The sequence below is a fragment of the Scyliorhinus canicula genome, chromosome 26 (genome assembly GCF_902713615.1).
Source record: "Scyliorhinus canicula chromosome 26, sScyCan1.1, whole genome shotgun sequence".
NCBI lineage: Eukaryota > Metazoa > Chordata > Chondrichthyes > Carcharhiniformes > Scyliorhinidae > Scyliorhinus > Scyliorhinus canicula.
Window position 1 is genome coordinate 633367 of NC_052171.1, and position 25175 is coordinate 658541.

The 25175-nt window shown below is 43.9% G+C and overlaps 1 long non-coding RNA gene across 1 annotated transcript; it reads right to left on the bottom strand.

Moving 5' to 3' along the window:
* Positions 1-21079: 21079 nt before the first annotated feature.
* LOC119957439 lies at positions 21080-24060 on the bottom strand. Its single transcript, XR_005458806.1, has 3 exons — positions 23713-24060; positions 21810-22008; positions 21080-21148 (listed from the first exon to the last, which is right to left on the bottom strand). It is a non-coding gene; the product is annotated as an uncharacterized LOC119957439 (long non-coding RNA).
* Between the last annotated feature and the right edge of the window lie 1115 nt (positions 24061-25175).

Genomic DNA, 25175 nt, shown 5'->3' on the forward strand with positions numbered 1-25175 from the left:
GGCTGGCGATGTGTTGGGCTGGCGATGAGTCGGCCACGATGAGTCGGCCGCGATGAGTTGGGCTGGCGATGAGTCGGCCGCGATGAGTTGGCGGCGCTGAGTTGGGCTGGCGCTGAGTTGGGCTGGCGATGAGTTGGCGGCGCTGAGTTGGGCTGGCGATGAGTTGGGCTGGCGATGAGTTGGGCTGGCGATGAGTTGGGCTGGCGATGAGTTGGGCTGGCGATGAGTTGGGCTGGCGATGAGTTGGGCTGGCGATGAGTTGGGCTGGCGATGAGTTGGGCTGGCGATGAGTTGGGCTGGCGATGAGTTGGGCTGGCGATGAGTTGGGCTGGCGCTGAGTTGGGCTGGCGACGAGTTGGGCTGGCGATGAGTTGGGCTGGCGATGAGTTGGGCTGGCGATGAGTTGGGCTGGCGATGAGTTGGGCTGGCGATGAGTCGGGCTGGCGCTGAGTCGGGCTGGCGATGAGTCGGCCACGATGAGTCGGCCGCGATGAGTCGGCCGCGATGAGTTGTCCTAGACCCTACACCCCAGACACCAGATTCCTGCAGGGAACATTAGGGAGACCATGCTCAGGTGCCCTCCCCTGATCCCCACACTCACCTTTAGTCGCGAGGATATTCCCAGTGCTGAAGCCCAGCTCGTTGAGTGTTTGATTGTTGGCTGCTGTTTGCGGTGCTGACTCTTAAATGAGATGCAATAACAATCATCTGAGACACGGCATGTGTACCCATAGGAATGCACTTGAGAATATTTTGTTCATTAAACGGTTAAAAATACCTTCATACAAAAATATGAAAACAAGCAACCTAACAGTCCAGGAAGCCACAGGAAAAGGCGCCATGCCATACACACGTTTTCACTGCACAATATCGGTACCAACATAAAACGGCAAAAATTCATTTGTACAAAGAAAACCAAATCAACAGTTAACAGTAGAATAGAGTCACCAGCAATCTGCAAAAGCATTTCTTCAATACCTTCATGAAGTTGCTCATTCTGACCAATTCGCCTCTCTCTCTCTCACCCTCTCGTGGCTTCCAGCAGCAGACTCTCAACAGTGGAAAGTAGCTTGGGGGTTCCTAACTAACACCACATCACACCAACGCAAAACACACCTTAAGAGAGAAAGAGCTCCCGCTTCCCTTCTCCAGTGCTGGTAGCAGGTCATCTTGCACTCCCTTTCCTTACTCCAGGCCACAAAAGCAAAGGGGCGGCAGTAAACAAACACACATCCTCAAGGCATGAAACATTGAACAGTCGAAAGTGCAACAAAGTCACCAGCAATCTGTGAAACCATTTCTTCAATACTTCCTCAAGTTACTCAATTGAATCAACACAACCTCCACACAGCTGCATCCCGATCAATCCGCCTCCCTCTTCCCCTCCCACAGCACCCAACAGTAGACTCTCAACAGTGGAAAATCACACCGGAATGTCAAACCATTGCAGAGCATGCCAGAACAAGAGCACCCCCTTTTCTTCTCTAGTACTGGCAGCAGGTCATCTTACATCTTTCCTTACTCCAGGCCACAGAAGCAAAAGAGGCAGCAAAAAAAAAACACACAGCCTCAGGCATTGCCAGCTACCAGATGGAGCAATCTGCAAACACAATCTGCAACACCACCGTTTATTAAACGGTCAACAGTAACAAAGATTTAAAAATCAACTACATAACGTTCCACATGTCACACTAACCATTAAACAACAAGGAAATATTACCCTTCCATTCTGCCGCCAATACAAAGCTATATCAGCTCATTTTCATGAAAAATAAATACGGTATCACCCGTCGCAGGTTCCTCAATATAAACCAAGGATAAGCTCGAGAATGTGTTATCATGTCCAGAACTTTTCCATCAATGAGTGACTTGTTCCATTCTCTATTCAGGAGCCGCAGCTGTGCAGGCCCTCCCACACAGCCCAATCTCACCAGAACCAAATCTTGGCATTCACACATTTCACTGGTGCTCACGTAAAGACCAAAGTTGAACATGCCTTCCAGCGTGTTTAATCCATGGTGATGTGCCAGTTACATACAGCACTCACCACACCAGCAACAAAAGCATCAGTAATCTGCTGTGGCATTTCTTCAACGGTTTTAGTAGGTGGCCCATTTGGAAAAATGTTGCGAACCAGGTTTCACAGCGTCTTCTTGCTTCAAACCGGATTGCCTTCTAGACTCATATGTCCCCCTGAGCCCGTTGTTTCAAGACTTATCTTAGAAAAAGTTGTCCTTCTTTCCGGCTACAGATAAGAAGGAAACACCAATATTTGGGTAACCAGGATAGTTTGTGAGTGCTTCAGTCAAGCAATGCTTGAAAAATCTATTGCATATATACACCACTGGGGAGGACAAGAACTGGGCTTGCTTTTGATGTTCAATCCCTCCACCCCACCCTCACCCAGGGTTGAACAATACCTGTTAACTGTCAATACTTATGTGATAAGCTTTTGGCTCAGGTACAAGGGTGTTTGCCAACATCCACTGAAACATGAATCTGCAGGAGAGAGAAGAAACTGTGTTTGAGGACAGGGTGTTGGGCTTGGAGTCAGGGATGGGGAAAGAAAACTTTAGCAGACAGGAAAGTAAGGAACATCTTTCACATTATTGAACTTATCTAACGTATAAAACCGAAAACTCTTCCACTTAGCCACTAATAGCTTCTCTTAAATCAGCAAACTACAGGCCCATTAGCCTAACATCTGTCATAGGAAAAATGCTGGGATCAGTTATTCAGGAGAATATAGCAGAACACTGAGAAAATCTTATTCTAAAAATAAATTTAGAGTACCCAATTCTCTTTTTCCCAATTAAGGCATTTTAGCGTGGCCAATCCACCTACTTGCACATCTTTGGGTTTTGGGGGTGAGACCCATGCAGGGTCGGGGAGAAAAAAAAAATCTTAATGCAATCTGGCACTCAACATGGTTTTGTGAAAGGAAAATCATGTAGAACTGACTGACTGGAGTTCTTTGAGTAATTAACAGGCAACGTGAATGAAGGAAACATGTTCATGTGCTGCAGTTGGATTTTTGGAAGGCATGTGACAAGGTGCCACATCTCTGACTACAACAGAGCTTCGTGTCGGGGTTAACATATTGGCACGGATAGAGAACTAGTTATCTAAAAGGAAACAGAGTAGGCATAAATGGGTCACTTTTGGGTTGGCAGGATGTAATGAGTGGACTGCCACATGGATCAGTGTTGGGGTCTCAACTATTTACAATCCACATCAATGACTTGGATGACATGACAGAATAGATAGTTGCTAAATTTGCTGATGACAAAAAGCTAGGTAGGTGGGTGCAAAAGGTTATAAATAAGAGTATGTGAGTGGCCCAAAAAATGGGCAGATAGAGTGTAATGTGAGAAAATGTGAACTACTTTGGCAGGCAGCATGGAAAAACAGCATAGTATTTAAATGGAGGAAGGTTGTATTATTCTACAGTCGAGGAATCTGGGTGTCATGGTACATGAATCACATAATGTTAGTGTGCAAATTCCACAAAATGGCAAATGGAATGTTGGTGTTTATTGCACCGGGAGTGGAATATAGAGCAGGGAAGTTTTGCTCCAGTTGTAACAGGCTTTGGCAAGACCACTTCTCCAGCACTCTGTGCAGTTTTGGTCTCCGTATGTAAGAAAGCACAGATTATATTGGAAGCAATTCAGAGAAGGCTCACTTGATTGATTCCGGAGATGAAAAGGTTGTCTTATCAGGAACAGTTGACCAGATTGAGTCTGCATGCACTGGAGGTTGGAAGATTGAGAAGTGATCTTATTGAAACAGAAGATCTTGGAGAGACTTCATAAGATGAATGTTTCCCCTTGTGAGAGAGGCTAGAATTGTGGGACAACGTTTAAAAATAAGGGGTCTCCCGCTTGAGACTGAGATGAGTATTTTTTTCTCTCAGAGCGTCATGAGTCTGTGGAACCCCAGAGAGTGGGTCACGCAAGAACACTTAGCATTTTAAGGTGGTATTAGATTCTTGAACAACAAGAGAATTGAAGGGTATGGGGTAGACTACAAAGTAGGAAGCCATGATCTTTCCAAATGGCGGAACAGGCTCAATTGCTCCAGTTTTTGAGAAAATTTGCGAGGTAGCTGATACAGCTCCGAACAATGCAGCTATAATTGATTGTACTCCTAACACAGATGTCTGAAATTAAATCTGGAGTCTCACACATTCTACCAATCAAGAAACTTGCCTAATCTCATAAAAAGAGAGAGTTTATGTTGGTAGAACTGTTTATGATCTATAGGTTCCAATTACATAACATCTGCCTTCTCGGCTTTGGCAGCATTCGTATGCTGAACCGATCAGACATGATACTGATTACATTTCCTGAATTTCAGTATTGAAATAACAATCAGTGCAGTACGAGACCTTCAGAATGACTGAACCTAAAACGCAGCAGTTTAGCAAACCCTCTTACTGCTGTTTTTGAAGGATACCTTTTTTAAATACGCACTAATCATATCAGACGTGACCAGCGAAGATACCTCTGATTCTACGAGATATCCAACATTAAGCATTTCATGCTGTGGAGAAATGTAGCTCAATATTAATCAAAATTTATTTTATCCAAGGACCTTCATAAAGTAAACACCTGTTTGGATATTGCTAATACTAAACTATTTTGGACAGCAACACAAAGATTATGTGAAGCTTCAAAGCAACCAATCAAATAACTTATAGTCCACAAAATGTTAGAAAACTAATTTGTTTCTTACCTTTAAATCAGTATATTCCAGGGCTGCTTTGATTTCAATCTCCTGATCTGCCTTGCTGAAAATCAATTCCACCTCGCCACTGTGTTTCTCAGTGACACTGGAGTTATTTAAGGACTGAGCAGATTCAGTTTCTTTCTCACTTGTTTGTCTGCTTGAGCCACAACACAACGAACTAAAATTCAGAGTTTTATTTTCGTGGGAGCCCTCAACTGCAGTAAATATGCCTCCACACTTCTGCCGGGGTCTTGGACTACCAGATCCCATTTTTGCAAAACAAGCTGGAGGTTCTTCCAGTCTGGTTGGCATTTTATTCATTTCCCTTTCAGCCATAATGTGTTGGTTTTCCTCTATCAGCAGAGCCCCCAAAGATCTTGCAAGTGGTTTTGATACAACTTCGTAGAGACTGATGCCAGGAACTGGAAATAAAACTCACCCCATTCAAATGAGCAGTGATGTTATGAGTTCCCAGCATCCAGACACTGCATCACCAAAGCCAATCAATCAAGGATTTACTGTGGAACTGAAGTCACGCTCTGCCACCACCTCCTCGAACCACACACACACACACAGCCGGGACATGAAGAAGGCATTCTTAAATTGATAGAGCATTGTCGGAAGGCAGATCTGGCTCAACAACTGCTCTGAAAAAGTCAGTTCAAGCCAGAGGGCAACATCATAATGTGTTATATAAACATCTTTAAAAATTGTTTTGTCTGCAAATGTTAAATTGATAGAAACAGATAAAATAGTAAATCTGTGAAAGCTGAAAAAATTAAATGAGTATCCATTTGGTGATATTATCAGAGGATCCCAGTATTTAAAGGACTAAAGCCCAGAATGAATTACCCATGGTGGGGTGGGGCACTGAAACGGGATGGAGAATGGAACACAAATGCAGATTCTGTGTTGTTTCAAAACAATGTGCTGCAACAGCTGGCCATACTTCACTAAAGCAAAGGTGTCGTAAATCTGAAAATAAACCAGAAAATGCTGGAAATATTCAGTTTATCTGGAGGCATCTGCAGATTTAATATTTCACGTCTGTGACCTTTCATCAGATGCAGGCACAAATAATAAAGCAGCCCCATAAAGTGCGATATATGTGCTTGTTTGGTCTCTTCCTTGGCCGGTTTGTTTCCTGTCTAAACATTGACTCTTGCTGGAGTCCTGTCATACAGGTAGTTTCCATCCCAGTCTCACCCAGAATTACCCCCATCACTAATTATAATTGATCCAGAGAGGGTGGGTTGGGGTGGGGGGAACAAGAGAAAGTTCTGATCAATCTTCCTCTTGTTTAGTTGGAGTGCTTATTTCCAGTGGCTACCTGACATAGATCAGCCAGCAACACAGATCAGGATTCAAACCTTCTGAACTGTATCAACCAATGCCTCATTGCCTTCAGCAGTTCAACCACGAGGGCAGCATCCCATATTTCAACTTATAGCAACCCAAGGGCAGTTGAGTGGTTAGACTTAATGTAATAATTCGATCATACTTGGAGGACTACGCATTATGATGGATATATTGGCCTTGGAGGGAATGCAGCGTAGGTTTACATGAATAATAGCTGTAGTCCAAGCATTAAATTACGAAGAAAGGTAACACAAATTAGGACTGTGTTTCCTGGAGTTACACTATTAAAGGGTAATTTGATCAACGTTTTTAAGATACTCTGGGGAGCTGAGAGGGTAGTTTCACTTGTTGTGGTGTCTGCAACGATTGACATTGCCTCAGCGCTACAGCCTTTTGGGTTAAAGTTAAGAAACTCTTCTACATGAAAAACATAGTTCAAGTTTGAAATTCTCTTCTGCAAATAACACATTATGGTAGAGCAGTTGGCCATTTCAAATCTCAGATTGATAAGATTTTTGTGATTGAAAGATATCTGTCACCTTTCATTTTAAATCTCTTTGCTCCCACTTTAATCATTTAGCCTGCTGCAGTATTCGAATGAAGCTCACAGAGACCCATAGTACCAAACTTTATCTTTTGACTGGGCACTTTATAACCTTCCGGATTCAATACGGAATTCAACAATTTCACATTGTAACCTCTGCCCCATGCGGTTTCATTTTTCTTCGCTTTTTATTTTCCTTTCTTGTTTTTCTTTCATTTCTTCATTTTTGTTTTGCTTGTGAATGACAGCTATTCAGAATCCCACCCTTTACTGTTCCTCAGGACAAATATTTTATTTCATTACTTGTCTCATTACCACACCCATTGGTCTTGCACCATGAAACCCATGTCATTTAATTTATTTAATCTCTACTTTTACAGATTTTGGGCGCGATCTAATGGCTAAGTTGCGCACGGCGTGGATCCAAGCGAGCCGGTTAGATCATAGGAGAGGCTGAAATCAGGATTTTTGCCAGGCACTAACCGGTTTACGATCTAACTGGCCTGCCCCCGCTGGTGGGATCCAGAACCCGTCTAGACATGGCAAGAAACCATAATCACCAATTAAGGTCAATCGGCAAATCGTTAACGGTTCCTATCTAACGGCCTCCCATGATATAACCGGCTCCCTTTCACTTATTCAAAATGTTTTACATGTCAAACTTATTTCAGTTCTGATAAAAAATGTTCCTGACCAGAAACATTAACTCTGTTTTTCTCTCTGTACTGATACCACCAGGCTTCGGAGTATTCTATTCTTATGTTCCTATGCCAATATACTACAAGTTCCCAAAAACATCATTCCGTTTTTATTCTGGTCTTATTTTCATTCAAGGATCTCTCTTCAGCATCTCTCTGCTCTAAAGGAAGCAATTATAATCTGGTGACCATCATGAATCATGAATCATGAATCCAGGAAATGGAGATCGTTGCACATCAGATTGCAATGCTGGGAACTGAATCGGAGTCAAATGGAGTAAAAACTAGACATAGACATGCCCTTTTGTATTCTGTTTTCAATGCTCACTTCAATGTTCATTTTTTTTTTCATTTTAATGCCTTGTGCCATCACTCTCCGATTTGAATGATATTTTCAACTCACTTTTTGAAATGAGTTCAAAGCTTTGATAAAAGAGCAATTTGTCAAAATAGCTTGGTAGAATTACCTCACAGAGGTATTTTAAAACCCTCAGCATAAAAGGAAATATTGGCAATGATTAATCTCTGTATGAGGAAACACCCATTTATCAACCCCTTGTCTTCTGAACCTGGTTCTGTCATAACCGCTTATACACTGTCCCTTGCATCTCAAAGACCACTGACCAATTTTTAAGGATCTCTGGCCAACAAAAGGCCTCCACTGGTTTGAAAATAAGCTCCTGTTAAATGCTATTCACAGTGGAAAGGAGTCTGGGAATGAGCAATTTAACCATTTTAATATTTAATTGCAGGTTCAGGTTTTTACTACTGTTTCACTCAACCACATGGGATTTGACCAAATCCTACATATGTATGTGGCTACGAATAAAGTATTTCACAGCAATGGCAAGGGCCCCGGTGAGGAAATCATCAGCCAGAGCATCATGGTATTGAACCATTATTCAGCGGTGAGGCCCCTCACCTGTCAAATAGCCGACTGTATTATTCAACTGCCTTTTTGTTGCATCAACAAAGGTATCTTCATTAATAACCATTTGGAATCAAGTTCTGCATCCTTTTTTTAAAAAGTATATTTAGTGGAATTTTACATTTTAGGAACCGGCACAACAAAATAACAAAATAATCCCATCAGGACAGCACGGTGACACAATGGTTATCACTGCTGCATCACAGCGGCAGGGACCTGGGTTCAATTCCAACCTTGGGTGACTGTGCGGAGTTTGCACTTTCTTCACGTGTCTGCGTGGGTTTCCTCCAGGTGCTCGACTTTCCTCCCATGGTTACAATGATGTGGATTGGCCATGCTAAATTGCCCCCGTGTCAAAAAATGTGCATGTTAGGTGGGGTTATGGGGTTGCAGGAATAGGACAGGAGCCTGGGTGCTCTTTCAGAGGATTGGTGCACTCTCTAGGCCAAATGGCCCCCTTCTGCACTGTGGGGACTCTATGATTCTATGACAAGGAAGCAGAAAAAAGCAGGCTGAACATCCGCGGGCAAAAAAATGGAACAGGAGAATGGCATCACTACTAGCTCAGTAAAATCATTGGGCGAAACCCAATGGGCGGGATTCTCCATCGGCCGACACACAAATCGGGAAATGCCATTGGGCCGAGAATCGGCCTTGATGCCGAAAACGTGGCGGGCGCCGGTTTCACGGCAAATCGCAATTCTACGGTGCCTCAACTGCGGCATCAATGCATTCCACTCCACACGGACAGTAAACACCCTTGGCATATCATTAGCGGGCCTGACCTGGTATTCTCCCGGGCCTCCGTGATTCTCCACCTCCACAGGGTCGGGGGAGAAAATTCCCAGCGGCTTTTAAAAATCGTGGAACAGGGAGAGAGGGGAGTACAGAAAGTGTCCAACGTCACCATCATTTGCTGACAGTTGTGCCACTGGCCTGGGGGCTTCTGCCTGGGTGGCCCGTAGCGGGGAATGGCCAGGTGGGCTGTGGGGTTGGGGTGGACAGGCACAGAACACAATTGCTGTGGTCTGCAAGGGAACCATGCAGCAGCGCCTGCCACTGAGAGCTCAGGGCCACGCGTCATATGGGTCATCCACCCGTCATCCACCCCCCCACAAGGTGTCTAGGTGTCATCTGGCCCCCGCCGACCCAACAGCGGGATGGGCGTTCGCCAGCGCAAGCAGTACCATCTTGTTGGATGGGATGAGTGTGTGTTTGGGGAGTGGACTATTACTATGCGGCTGTAGCTTGTCAACCTCTCCCTCTTGAGTGTCAATTCTGACCCCGGCGAATCCAAAACCGGTTTCCATTGGAATCAACCATGTTCCACGTTGCACCGGTGCTAGCCCATCAACGGTCACTGCATCGGTCCAGGTGTGGCACCAGTTTTGCTGTCGTAGAAATCCACAAATCCTGCCACGCATCAACACTTAGGACTGAGAACCTTGTCAAATATTCCTGTGACCCCATCAGAAACCAAGGGAAGAACAGGCTAAAAGCAAACAAACATGACATGACAGCACCATGAATACCCTTCCACGTCACACTATTCCCAGCCAGAACAGGCACACTAACACACAAATCCTTCAGCTCCGGCAGCACCACAGGCTACAGCAGCCCAACAAGGCCGCCGTTTTTGTATATCAGACCTAACCGCACCCATGCAAAAACCAAGAACAGATACATCATACCCAACACTCCAAAACACCAAAGAAAGATCATCAGATCCCCAGTCCTGAGAGGAAATTACATACGTACTTCAAAATGTAATGCAACTCCCATCCTGACCCAGAACAACTAATGTCCTCATATAGTCAGAAAAAATAATAAATAGAGGACCAGCAGCATTAAGTCCAACTTATTCTCCGACCAAGTGGATAGCACAATGGCTTCACAGCGCCAGAATCCCAGGTACGATTCCCGGCTTGGGTCACTGTCTGTGCGGAGTCTGCACATTCTCCCCGTTTCTGCGTGGGTTTCCTCCGGGTGCTCCGGTTTCCTCCCACAGTCCAAAGATGTGCAGGTTAGGTGGATTGGCCATGATAAATTGCCCTTAGTGAATAAAAAGATTAGGAGGGTTTATTGGGTTACGGGGATAGGGTGGAAGTGAGGGCTTAAGTGGATCGGTGCAGACTCGATGGGCCGAATGGCCACCTTCTGCACTGTATGTTCTATGTTTTTTACACTATTGATTCCTCAGAGACCAAACATCTTGGCAGTCTTAATTATACACAGTGATGGAGTATCCACACCCGCTGAAATAGACAATGACAAAAGGTCACAATCTTCTTCATGGTAAAATTCCTCATCTCCATCCTAAATTCGGGGTGGCACGGTAGCACAGTGGTAAGCACAGTTGCTTCACAGCGCCAGGGACCTGGGCTAGAGTCCTTGCTTGGGTCACTGTCTGTGCCGGGTCTGTACGTTCTCCCTGTGTCTGCGTGGGTTTCCTCCCACTAGTCCTGAATGATGAGCTATTAGGTAATTCTATTAGGTATTCTGAATTTGCCCTCTGTTTACCCAAAAGAAAGTGCCGGAATGCGGTAACATGGGGCTGTCACAACTTCATTGCAGTTTGAATGTAAGCCTACTTGTGAGACAAATAAAGATTATTGTTATCGACCTTATCCTGAGACTGTGCACCTGTCATGGATTCCCCAGCCAGATGAAACAAACTGTCATTACCTACCCTGTCAAACCCCTCCAGAAAATTTGGGCCCAATTGACTTAGCCTCGCCCAAGTTAACCCACTCAGCAGAAGAACCAATTGAAGGAATGTTCAATTAACTATAACAAAGAACTGGACTGCCATTAAAGCAAGTGTTGTGGATCAGAAATTGGCTAGTTGAAAGAAGACAGAGAGTGGTGGTTGATGGGAAATGTTCAGAATGGAGTTCAGTTACGAGTGGTGTACCACAAGGATCTATTCTGGGGCCGTTGCTGTTTGTCATTTTTATAAATGACCTAGAGGAGGGCGCAGAAGGATGGGTGAGTAAATGTGCAGACGACACTAAAGTCGGTGGAGTTGTAGACAGTGCGGAAGGATGTTGCAGGTTACAGAGGGACATAGATAAGCTGCAGAGCTGGGCTGAGAGGTGGCAAATGGAGTTTAATGTGGAGACGTGTGAGGTGATTCACTTTGGAAAGAATAACAGGAATGAGGAATATTTGGCTAATGGTAAAATTCTTGGTAGTGTGGATGAGCAGAGGGATCTCGGTGTCCATGTACATAGATCCCTGAAAGTTGCCACCCAGGTTGATAGGGTTGTGAAGAAGGCCTATGGTGTGATGGCCTTTATTGGTAGAGGGATTGAGTTCCAGAGCCATGAGGTCATGTTGCAGTTGTACAAAACTCTAGTACGGCCGCATTTGGAGTATTGCGTACAGTTCTGGTCGCCTCATTATAGGAAGGACGTGGAAGCTTTGGAATGGGTGCAGAGGAGATTTACCAGTATGTTGCCTGGTATGGAGGAAAAATCTTATGAGGAAAGGCTGATGGACTTGAGGTTGTTTTCGTTAGAGAGAAGAAGGTTAAGAGGTGACCTAATAGAGGCATACAAAATGATCAGAGGGTTAGATAGGGTGGACAGCGAGAGCCTTCTCCCGCGGATGGAGGTGGCTAGCACGAGGGGACATAGCCTTAAATTGAGGGGTAATAGATATAGGACAGAGGTCAGAGGTGGGTTTTTTACGCAAAGAGTGGTGAGGCCGTGGAATGCCCTACCTGCAACAGTAGTGAACTCGCCAACATTGAGGGCATTTAAAAGTTTATTGGATAAGCATATGGATGATAAGGGCATAGTATAGGTTAGATGGCCTTTAGTTTTTTCCATGTCGGTGCAACATCGAGGGCTGAAGGGCCTGTACTGCACTGTATCGTTCTATGTTCTATGTCTCCTTCCTTCGAATTGGAGACCAAAACTGCGCACAGCATTCCAACTGTGGTTTTACCAAAGCGCAACACAACTGTTGCAAGACTTTATTTTCTTGCACTCCATCCCCTTTTGCAATAAAAGCCTTCTGAATAGCTTGTTGTACCTGCATGTTAATTTTCTTTTTTTTTAATGAATACACCAAACATTAACATTTAAAAATTTCATCTTTTTTAAACAAATTATTCTTTTCTGTGCTTACTAGTGAAGTGAATAAACAGTCAACAACTGAAACAATAATCAATTTTTTGCTTTCCCTAATGCTGATTCACCTGGAAATTTAAAGCGTTTGCTAATTTCACCGAAGATTTTGAGCAACCTCAAATTTTGTTTCAAACCGGTTTGGCATTTGCACAGTGAATCTTTCTGCTTTATTCCTGAGTGTATATATATTCTGAAATAATGAGTCTACAAGCTGATTCATTTTCCTTCCATCCCTTGAAATCTATGTCAGAATTAGACAGCAATATAGCACTTACATTTTTTTAAATGTTTCTCTTATCTCCCATTAGCAGTGATGACAAATAGATATTAGATCAAATGAGACCAGTGACAATGAAATAAATGAGGAAAAGTTATTTCAGGCATTAAGTGAGCTCCTCATTTCCCCTCCAATTTAAAGCAGCAAGACACAAAGTGGGATAAACCAGTGTTTATTGATCAAGGAGATGGAAATTCATTTTCAGGTAATGGGAATACTTCTCTGTCTAAAGAGGCAGGATTGTCTTGCTATCTTTCCATTTATCTCTCCACATTATGAAAAAGGCTTTTGTGTTTGCATGATTCAGTTGCATTGAGACCCTTCAATTTAACAAATGGCACAAAGGCTGATAACGATTCACAGAGCCTGCCCATCAGGTCAGCTGCTTCTGTTAGCAGGCTTTTCCAACAGTTCTTTTCATTGCTGAAGTATCTGCTTTGCACTGCACACATTCCTATCCAACCTGGATGTTCCCCAACTCATTGGGAGCAGTCCAGCAGCAGAGAGAACCATGGCAGTTCACAGTATATGAGGAGGCCATTCAATCTGTTGAGCTTGTCGGCTCTTTGATGGAGAAACTCAAACAAGTCCACATTTCCCTGCTCTCCCACCACAGCTTCAGCATTTTTCAATGATTCAAAGATGCTGCTTTCAACACTTCAACCACTGCCCACAACAAGGCACTTAATCTTCTGAACAAAAATATGGCCGCAGTCTGACTTACTATCTTCAAATTTGTGATGCATCATCATTGCTCCCAGTCTGAGGAAATAAAGCCTCTGTAATTTACAAAACCTTCCCCTTTACCTCCTCTGCGGTGGTAGAAATAATCCCAGTATTTTCTCATGTTTTTGAAATCTCTTCATATCCATAGCTTATTATCCCCAGTGTAATGCTGGTCAGCAAACACTGGACACTCCCTGTGGATTTAAACATGCTCACTGTGATAGGCCACATAAAACTCTTCTCAAAACATGAATTGTAGGAAGATGGCATAGAATTTACACTAACTAAGGCTCAAACCCTAATTCAGCAAGTCTGCAAAAACCATAACAGAAAAACATGTGAGGTAAAGAACTGACCTGAAGTTCAATTCATGGTGGATCTAATCTCATTTTGGGGGAGTTGGGTAACTTTAATGTCCATGAATTTACAAAGGGGAAAAAGGGACTACAACAGTGACAACTGGCCACCGCCTTCTCAAAGGCAACTGAGGATGGGCAATAGACATTGGCCTTGCCAGTAGGAAGCACATCTTATGAATTAATGAATAAAACAAAAAATCTGTTCAAGGATCTGACCAAAGATCATAGACTCATAGAATTTAAAGTGCAAGAGGCCATTCATAAGAACATAAGAACTAGGAGCAGGAGTAGGCCATCTGGCCCCTCGAGCCTGCTCCGCCATTCAATTAGATCATGGCTGATCTTTTGTGGACTCAGCTCCACTTTCCGGCCCGAACACCATAACCCTTAATCCCTTTATTCTACAAAAGACTATCTACCTTTACCTTAAAAACATTTCATGAAGGAGCCTCAACTGCTTCACTGGGCAAGGAATTCCATAGATTCACAACCCTTTGGCTGAAGAAGTTCCTCCGAAACTCAGTCCTAAATCTACTTCCCCTTATTTTGAGGCTATGCCCCCTAGTTCTGCTTTCACCCGCCAGTGGAAACAACCTGCCCGCATCTTTCCTATCTATTCCCTTCATAATTTTATATGTTTCTATAAGATCCCCCCTCATCCTTCTAAATTCCAACGAGTACAGTCCCAGTCTACTCAACCTCTCCTCGTAATCCAACCCCTTCAGCTCTGGGATTAACCTAGTGAATCTCCTCTGCACACCCTCCAACGCCAGTACGTCCTTTCTCAGATAAGGAAACCGAAACTGAACACAATACTTCAGGTGTGGCCTCACTAACACCGTATACAATTGCAGCATAACCTCCCTAGTCTTAAACTCCATCCCTCTAGCAATGAAGGACAAAATTCCATTTGCCTTCTTAATCATCTGTTGCACCTGTAAACCAACGTTTTGCGACTCATGCACGAGCACACCCAGGTCCCTCTGCACAGCAGCATGCTTTAATATTTTATCATTTAAATAACAATCCTTTTTGCTGTTAACCCTACCAAAATGGATAACCTCACATTTGTCAACATTGTATTCCATCTGCCAGACCCGAGCCCGTTCACGTAACCTATCCAAATCCCTCTGCAGACTTCCGGTATCCTCTGACCTTTTTCCTTTACCACTCATCTTTGTGCAATCTGCAAACTTGGATACATTGCCCTTGGTCCCCAACTTCCAATTATCTATGTAAATTGTGAACAATTGTGGGCCCAACACTGATCCCTGAGGGACACCACTAGCTACTGATTGCCAACCAGAGAAACACCCATTAATCCCCACTCTTTGCTTTCTATTCATTAACCAATCCTCTATCCATGCTACTACTTTACCCTTAATGCCATGCATCTTCATCTTATGCAGCAGCCTTTTGTGTGGCACCTTGTCAAAAGCTCTCTGGAAATCCAGATATACCACATCCATTGGCTCCCCGTTATCTATCGCACTGGTAATGTCCTCAAAAAATTCCACTAAATTAGTTAGGCACAACCTGCCCTTTATGAACCCATGCTGCGCCTGTCCAATGGGACAATTTCCGTCCAGATGTCTGGCCAATTTCCATCCAATTTCGGCCCATCGGGTCTGCACCGGCCCTTGGAAAGAGCACCAAACGCCTCCATCCTCTCCCCATAACCCAACCTAACCTTTTTTGGACACAAAGGGCAATTTATCATTGCCAATCCACCCAACCTGCACATCTTTGGACTGTGGGAGGAAACCGGAGCACCCGGAGGAAACTCATGCAGACATGGGGAGAAGGTGGAGACTCACCACAAACAGTGATCTAAGCCGGGAATCGAATCTGGGACTCTGGAGCTGTGAAGCTACTGTGCTAAGCACTGTGCTACCATGGTGCCCTTAAGATGTGTAGGTTATGGGATCGGGTGGGGATTGGGCACAGGTAGGGTGCTCTTTCAGAGGGATGGTGCAGACCCAATGGCCTCCTTCTGCACTGTATGTATTCCAGGATTCTGCTTCCACAATAATCACTGCACTTCAATGTAATTAATTGTATTTGAAGCATCTTCAGATGTTTCAATGTGATAAACATGTTTCATAAATGAATGGATTATTTTTTTAATCCCCTCAGTATGTTGAGGTCAAGGTGGGTAGTTCCTTGTTAGCTGAGTAATTCAAGCTGGTAACACGCACCAAGAGGTCTCAAATCAAATTCTTGGCTAATCTGAAGCAGGTCAGCAGCTCGAGTGTTACAACTGTCCTCAGCACATTCCTGTCTCTAAATCAACAATTCCTGACAGAGGACAAATGAGAGAATGTCAGATAAGGGGAGGATTAGGCCTGACTGTGCTGCCCTCAGCAGTCAAATAGCCAGCTGGCACTGCCTTGATCCACATCAATAGCAATGCACCAGCATGCAGCTGATACTCAGAACACAATATCCATTGCAAAAGCAGGGTAAAACTCAAAGGCATCGGAGAAAATTTTAACTGTTTAATTTTTCACAAAATTTCATTCATCCAGTTCCTGCATAAATAATTTGTTTTCTTCAGCTGCATGTAACATGTATAACAGAAAATAGAGAAAAGATACCAATACTAATTATTCAAAGTTTAAGCTATTAGAAATCAAACCCCTGTTTAGTGCATCCTGCCAAACCTATTATAAATGGCACCATATTGTTGACAGATATATGGAGCTTTTAATAGGTGACACCTATTGTCATGACACTGAAGCAACGAATCAGTGTGCAGCAGAAGATCAGAACACTGAAAACTGTCCAATCACAGATTGCAAGCACTCAAGCTGTGGGTTGGCTCCATGCTTCCGTTATGCTTTCTCTGATGGTCTGGATTATTTCCTCGATTGATGCCTCCCAAATGGCTGGGCTGAAGCCAGCTCATTACAGAAAGGTTCGAATAATTCGAACTGCAGCCTAGCATGACTGGTACACAGCAATGGTGCAGAATCACCAAAATAATTTCATCTTTTAACAGATGAATGAAGCAATCGCTGCTCATGGAAAGGCAAAGCTGCTGTTGTTTTCACCAGCCTGCAGCCAATCTTTCAATAATAAACCTCTGTCCTATTGGAAAAGCAGGAGATGGGATACTTCTATTGTTTGTGCTTGTTTAGACAATGGAAAGGTTTTTTTTTTCATTAGCAATTCCCCACGATTAACAAATCAAATCTTTAAATATCCTGGTTTAAAGCAATCAGTGCTCAACTTTGATACACCCCGTTATTTTTTTTAAGGGAAGGGGAAAGCATTGGGGTAAACTACATGGCCCCAAAGTCACTTCCATTTCCTGGTCAATGTTCCCCAGTCAAGGTCACCTGGGCCAGTCAGAAGAAAGATTTGTAAATGGCAGAAATGTGGAGGAGGAACAAATGCTGTAAATGCTTAACAGCAATGTTCCCTCTAAACTGTGTCAGTTGTGCAGCCACACGCTAATCCGAAATGTGTTGCAGAGTGCAATAAAACAGGTAGCACACAACCCAACACTCCGTTTCGATTACCCACAAGCATAGCCAGGCAGTGACCTGAAATATAATGCGCAGCGTAATAAACAGCCCATTCCATACTAAAAAGGTTTAGAGGGAACACAACTTCACAGTGTGAGAAAAGGTCCAGTGGCAGGCTTTTTTTTGGGGGTTTGGCCCCTCCACATTTCCAGTCAGAAATTAACCCATCTTTTCTGTATCATGTGCGATGGAGCCACCATGTGCCACATCCATGTGCCACATTTGCTGCTGTTTACATGGAGGCTTAATATGGTCCCACTAGGGCAACACGGTGGCACAGTGGTTAGCACTGCTGCCTCACGATGCCAAGGTCCCAGGTTCGAATCCGGCTCTGGGTCACTGCCCATGTGGAGTTTGCACATTCACCCCGTGTTTGCGTGGGTTTCGCCCCCACAACCTAAAGATGTGCAGGTTAGGTGGATTGGCCACGCTAAATTGCCCATTAATTGGAAAAAATGAATTGGGTACTGTAAATTTATAATAAAAGAAAATATGGTCCCATTGACAAGAGTTTCGGAATTTATTTTCTCCTCTGCAAATACGCGTCAAATATGCTATACATACGACTGTAATTGTATTGGGGCGGGGGGGACATTTAATCTCCATCCTGGCAGCAGGGCCCCCCTCCCCGATGAATTCAATTCTATCCTCGGTTCGAGCAGCAAACCATTAGACCATCGTCAACTGCCCCAGCAGCCTCGGACACACCCATACCCACCGTCACAGCTTCCCAAGTCAGATTGGCCTTCTTGAAAGTGAAAACTCGGAAAACAACGGATCCGAACGGGAGTCCCTGGTCGTGCACTCGGATCCTGCATAGACAAACTGACGGGTGTGTTCGCGAACATCTTCAACCTGTCCCTACTCCGTTCCAAGGTTCCTTCCTGCTACAAGAAAGCCACCTACATAACGGAGCCAAAGAACAACCAGGCAATGTGCCTCAATGATTACCGTCTGGTGGCCTTCCATTCTATCATTATGAAGTGCTTTGAGAGGTTGGACCTGAGACACATCAACTCCATATTCCCAGAATGCCTTGATCCACTGCAATTCGCATACCGCCACAACTGGTCCACAGCAGGTGCCATCTCCTTGGCGACATTCATCCCTGGAGCATCTCAACAAGAACTTTTACATCAGACTCATATTCATTGACGACCTCTCCACCTTCAACACCATAATCCTAGCCAAGCACATCAAAACGGCAAAACCTAGGACTTGGCTCCCCACTCTGCAACTGGATCCTCGACTTCCTGACCCACAGACCACAATCAGTAAGGTTAAACAACAACAACACCTTCTCCACGATAGTCCTCAATACTGGGGTCCCGCAAGTCTTGGTACTTAGCCCCCTACTATACTCCCTATACACACACAACTGTGTGGCAAAATTTGGCTCCATCTACAAGTTTGCTGATGACACAACCGTAGTGGGTCGGACCTCGAACAGCGATGAGTCAGAATACAGGAGAGAGATAAAGAACCTGGTGGCGTGGTGTAACAACAACAATCTCTTCCACAACATTAAAAAAAATGGAGCTGGTCATTGACTTCAGGAAGCAAAGTATCGTACGCTTCCCTGTCTGCATCAATGGTGCTGAGGTGGAGATGTTGACAGCTTCAAATTCCTAGGTGTACACATCACCAACAATCTGTCCTGGTCCCCCCCATGTCGACGCTACCGCCAAGAAAGCACAACAGTGCCTATACTTCCTCAGGAAACTAAGGGAATGTGGCATTCCCACATTGACTCTTACCAATTTTTACAGGTGTAACATAGAAAGCATCCTATCTGGCTGAATTATAGCAACACCTCGGCCCAAGACTAAGAAACTACAGAAAGTCGAGTCGTGAACAGAAAATCCATCACGCAAACCCACCTCCCATCCATTGACTCTGTCTGCACCTCCCCATGCCTGAGGAAAATGGGCAGCATAATCAAAGACCCCTCCCTCCAAGGTAATTCTCTCTTCTAACCTCTACCATCAGATAAAAGAAACAAAAGTTTGAGAACACACACAAAAAGATTCAAAACAGCTTCTTCCCCGCTGTTACCAGAGTTCTGAATTACCCTCTGATGGACTGAACTGGTCTCTTCACACATTTCCTCCACTGAGTAGTACTACACACCGCATGCTCACCCAATGCCTATATATTTACAATGTGTATTTATGCATGTCTGATGTTTTTTAATGTATGGAACGATCTGTATGGACAATACAATACTTGGTACACGTGACAATAAATCAAATTCAAAATTACTGAGCTAAAATAACTGAATTCCTTCTCAGTCATTCATCTTTCCTCTAGCTAAAGGGTTCCACAATCATTGACTTCTCCTCAAAGTCACACCCTACTGTATTCATTACAAAAGCACACATCAGTAGTTTATTACCACAAGGTGGTACTGAATCAGATAGCTCAGTAGGTTCCAGGTTTTAAACTAGGCCAGTGTTTTTCACATTTTTTTTGCCCGGGACCTATTATTACCAACCGGCCTACCATCGTGACCCGCACCACCTGAACTCCACAACCCACCACTTTTGCTTCTTCAATGTGACAGGTGAGCCTGCTTGGTCCTCACAATCTCACTTGCTTTGTCATCAAGAGATTTGTCTTCAAACTCGCCATGCCTTTCAATTTTTCTGCATATATCACACATGGGCCTTGCATTCAAATTTGCATTGGCAGAATTAATAAACCCATACCTCACAAAACTTCTTTATTCGGCTTGGATCCTGATTTCAGCTTCTTCTTAATGGGCTGTTCACCAGAGGTTCTGGAGTTTACACCAGCACTGCTGGGAGCTACAAAATGGAGGAATCTGTCTCGCGCCCAGAGCATGTATGTATGGGGCACGTGACTTACTTTCCTGCTGCTGCTTCTGAAGAGAAGACTCCATTGATTTTCAAAAAGAGTCTACTCCTGGATCAGCAGCTGACGTCAGGAGGGGGCAGCCTGCTTCTCTGGGCTCCGGGCCTGCGCACTGCTGAAGGGGCACCCTTGCTAGCATGTCCCAAGGGCCTGCATGCGCGGGGCGGCTGGCATTCTGAAAGCCGGTCGCAGCAGCGTTTTTTTTTAAATGGGTGACTGCCTGTGTGGAGTTTGCACATTCTCCCAGTGTCTGCATGGGTCTCCACTGGATGCTCCGATTTCCTCCCACAATCCAAAGATGTGCAGGGTAGGTGGATTGGCCATGCTAAATTGCCCTTACAGAAAATTATATTAAACATTTTCCCTGTTGTTCACTCTAAAATCAAAGAACAATGTCTATAATATGCAAGTTTCTTCATAACACAGCGATATCAGCCAAAACCAGATCATAACAGCAACAGGCAGCTCAACCAGAACTTGGGATTTTCAGCTATGAACAGCATAACAGTGTTCCATTGCGTTAATAGCTTCTTTTATTTAACAGAGAAAGTGGCAAGCAATTCATATGATAATGTTAGGGAATAGGGCCGAGGTAGGGTGTCTTTTGAAGGGTCGGTGCAGACTCGATGGGCCAAATGGCCTCCTTCTGCACTGTGGTGATTCTATGAAAACTGGTATTGTGACCCCTTGTCTGTTGGAGAAAGTGTCCAGTTTTCATTTCTGTTATACTCAGTACACAACTCCAATTTTACACCTCTACATCAATTCGAAAATCTTCCAGTTGCTATCAGTTATGTCATTCAACAAGTCACTTTTGTGCCAAGGTCACACCTGGATGTCAACGAGAAGATGTCACCCATAATTGTCAATTGCAAACAGTGGATAGTATTAATCTTACTTTTTATTGAAAAAGGGTCATTCAGTGAAGGCTGCCGGTGGAAGAGAATGGAACATTTTGACATCAACTTCAAGACGAGTGTTTTGATCTGCCAACATGGAATAGAAACCTTTTCGTTTATATATTTAACATAGTTATCCTTCTTATTATTTCTTATTTTAAACTTAAATTTTCTGCTGAACGGAGACAATTAAGATGGTTGACCCTCTGTCTGGAAATGGTTCCGAGCCATCTCCAGAGCAAAATAATTATCTTCTCAGTTTCAGAATGTTACACCTCATGTCGAAGGAGCTTTTTAACAGACCACCTATGAACTTAACAGACCAGTTTCAAAAAAAGCTACAGGAATGCCATTTGCATTTGATAAGCCACCCTTGCTAACATGTCCCATGGGCCTGTTGAGACAATCGCCTCCCAAACACCAGACACAAAACATGAGTGGAACCTCTTTTAACCCAACGTGGCTGAAACATTATCGGTGCTGAAAACAAAGCCAAATTCCAGATGCCGGATCAACATACTTGTTCAAGTCATTGTGGAGAAGTAAAGCCACGTGACCCAAGACTCTGACATTTTCAATAATTTATTATTACAGTTCCCAGCTGCGCAGCCAATGCACTGTTTAGTATTCAACTGGCAGGCCACACAGAAGCAAGCTCTGTCCAGACTGGACCACTGGTCTATCTAACCTGACTCAATAACATTTTGTATCATTACTTGCACAACTGATGCCATCACTGCATGCTTACTTCATCTTATAGCACAAACGCCACCTGGAAAAGCAAATCTTACAGCACAGGTCTTCAGCCAAATGGCCATCGAATGCATACATGAAAGACTTCCTCATTCAACTCTGACTTTGAGACTCTGGAACTCACATGACCCAAGATTCACTTTTTTCTGTGGTCCCTGTACCACGAACCTCCTTTCTTCAGTCCCTTCCTTTTCCTGTGTGAATACAAGAAATTGTGAACATTCCTTTCTGTGAGTTTTGAATGTGTACAATACATTAACCTACCAAATTAATCCTAACTCAAATTTGCTGTCAGATTATCAGTAAAATTGGATCACACAAAAACCACAAGGGGTTGGGTAAATACGCACCACATATTCTTAAAAAACAAACTAATTCATAACATCTTCTGCAAACAGATGGAAAATGAAATGAAAATCGCTTATTGTCACGAGTAGGCTTCAACGAAGTTACTGTGAAAAGCCCCTAGTCGCCACATTCCGGCGCCTGTCCGGGGAGGCTGGTACGGGAATCGAACCGTGCTGCTGGCCTGCTTTAAAAGCCAGCGATTTAGCAGAGTGTGCTAAACCAGCCCCTAAAATGAAAATCGCTTATTGTCACGAGTAAGCTTCAAATGAAGTTACTGTGAAAAGCCCCTAGTCGCCACATTCCGGCGCCTGTTCGGGGAGGCTGTTATGGGAATCAAACCGTGCTGCTGGCTTGCCCTGGTCTGCTTTCAAAGCCAGCGATTTAGCCCAGTGAACTAAACAGCCCCTGCTCAATGGTAAATGGTAAAAGGAAAGCAGTGCTGTCTCAACTGACCCCTTCCTATCTGTAACGTGTCAGGAAAACAGAGTTTGTTTTCAGGGATCTATATTTGTATTGTTAAGTAGTAGAATTAAGGTAAGATTTAAGTGGGCTTAATTTAGTGGTTCTGTGTTAGATCCTTTATTTTTCTTGTACGGGCAGCAGGGTATCACAGCGGTCAGCACTGTTACTTCACACATGGGCTGGTTTCGCACAGTGAGCTAAGACAGCTGGCTTGTAATGCAGAACAAGACCAGCGGCGCGGGTTCAATTCACGTTCCAGCCTAGCCGAACAGGCACCGGAATGTGGCGACTCGGGGCTTTTCACAGTAACTTCATGGAAGCCAACTTGTGACAATAAGCGATTATTATTATTCACTGCTCTAGGATCCCAGGTTCGATTCCAGGCTTGGGTCCCTATCTGTCCTGAGTCTGCATGTTCTCCCCATGTCAGCGTAGGTTTCCTCCGGTTTCCTCCCACAGTCGAAACATGTGCAGGTTAAGTGGACTGGCCATGCTAAATTACCCTTAGTGTTCAAAAAGGTTAGGTGGGGTTACTGGAATAAATTGGAAGTGTGGGCTTAAATGGGGTGCTCTTTCCAAGGGCCACTGCGGACTTGGTGGGCCGAATGGCCTCCTTCTGCACTGTAAATTCTATAATTATATGATGAAATTATTGTCAGAGTTCAGTTTGCGATTTTAAATTTAAGGAAGGAATATTTTTAATTTATTTTTCCAATATATTTAAAAAAGCACTGAAATATCTATTGGTCAAGAAATCAAAATTTTGCCAATCCATGGTGAGTAACTAAGCTGAACTAGATGGGACTTTTGCCAAAGAAACAGATACATTCCAAACTAAAAATAAATCAGCACTTTAAATAGATAATTGTAGTTAATTCCCAGAAGTGAAAAGCAGCAAAGGTGAATGACAAACATTTAAGATCCTTGACAGAAAACATGGACCATCTTGATGCAAGTAACATTCTAATTTCCGCCAAAATAATGCAGCCAACTTTAACAGTGCTCCATTCATCAAACATGAATAGATGTTTAAAATCTAAATCTGAGCAGTGATTTCCACCATACATATACAAGTAGAAAGAACATACAATAAAAGTCCAATCGGATTTGTTTCTTCAGCTTGCCGAGTGCCCTTAATCCTGTTTGGTGAAAATATTCTCATCCACATTTTGTGCAGTCTTTCAGAACTCCGCGATATTTTTGTATTTCTCTGTTCCCGTTTTGGAAACCAGGCAGTTGGAAAGCTACAACATGCGACAACTGACTCTTTATCTTCCATCTCAAGCTTTGGCAGAGGGCCTGGCCTTCGCTTCACATGACAAGCTGCGACAAGGCATTATGTCGTATTCATAGAAACTGGTTTTCAGGCCAACAAGTCCATTCTGATGTTCATGCTCCTCATGAGCTTTCTTCCAGCATCCTTTATCTGACCACATCAACACATTCTTGTGTTCCTTTTTCCCTCATGCGCTGACCAAGTTTCCCCTTAAATACATCTATGCTGATCACTTTCACCACACTGGTCGTCACTTTACCATTCTAATCAGTCTTTAGCTAAAAGAGTTTCGCCTGAAATCTCGATAGGGTTTATTACTAACTTATATTTAACATGTTCAAACTGTCAGCCAACTCAGCTTATGGTAAGTTTAGAGCAGTGTTATTGGTTATTTGGTCTGTGTGACTCAGCTCCTTAACTGGATAAACTCAAAATCATTGATGAAGGCAATATGGACTTGAGAAGAAAATGGTGTTCACAAAAAATGGACTGTTTTCTGGAACCCAAATGCAAGTGTAGTCAATACCATAAGACATAGGAGCAGGATTAGGCCATTCAGCCCATCCAGTCTGCTCCACCATTCAATCACGGCTGATGTGTTTCTCATCCCCATTCTCCTGCCCTCTTCCCAAAACCCCTGATCCCCTTATTAATCAAGAATCTATCCATTCTTGGGCAGCACGGTGGTGCAGTGGTTGGCATTGCTGCCTCACGGCACTGAGGTCCCAGGTTCGATCCCGGCTCTGGGTCACTGTCCGTGTGGAGTTTGCACATTCTCCCCGTGTTTGCATGGATCTGACCCCCACAACCCAAAGACATGCAGGGTAGGTGGATTGGCCACGCTAAATTGCCCCTTAATTGGAAAAAATGAATTGGGCACTCTAAAAAAAAATTTTTTAATCTATCTTTCTCTGTCTTAAAGGCACTCAGTGATTTGGACTCCACGGCCTTCTGATGCAATGAGTCCTCAGATGCACCACCCTCCAGCTGAAAACAATTCCTCTTCATCTCAGTTCCAAAGGATCATCCATTCAGTCTGAGCCTGTGCACTCGGGTTCTACTGGTGGAAACATCCTCTCCATGTCCACTCTATCCAGGCCTCTCAGAATTCTGCAACTTTCAATCAGATCCCCGCTCATCCTTCTAAACACCATCGAGTACAGATCCAGAGTCCTCAACTGCTCCTATCACAAGGCCTTCATTCCAGGGATCATTCTTGTAAACCTCCTCTAGACGCTTTCCAAGGCTAGAACATCGTTCCTTCGATACGGGGCC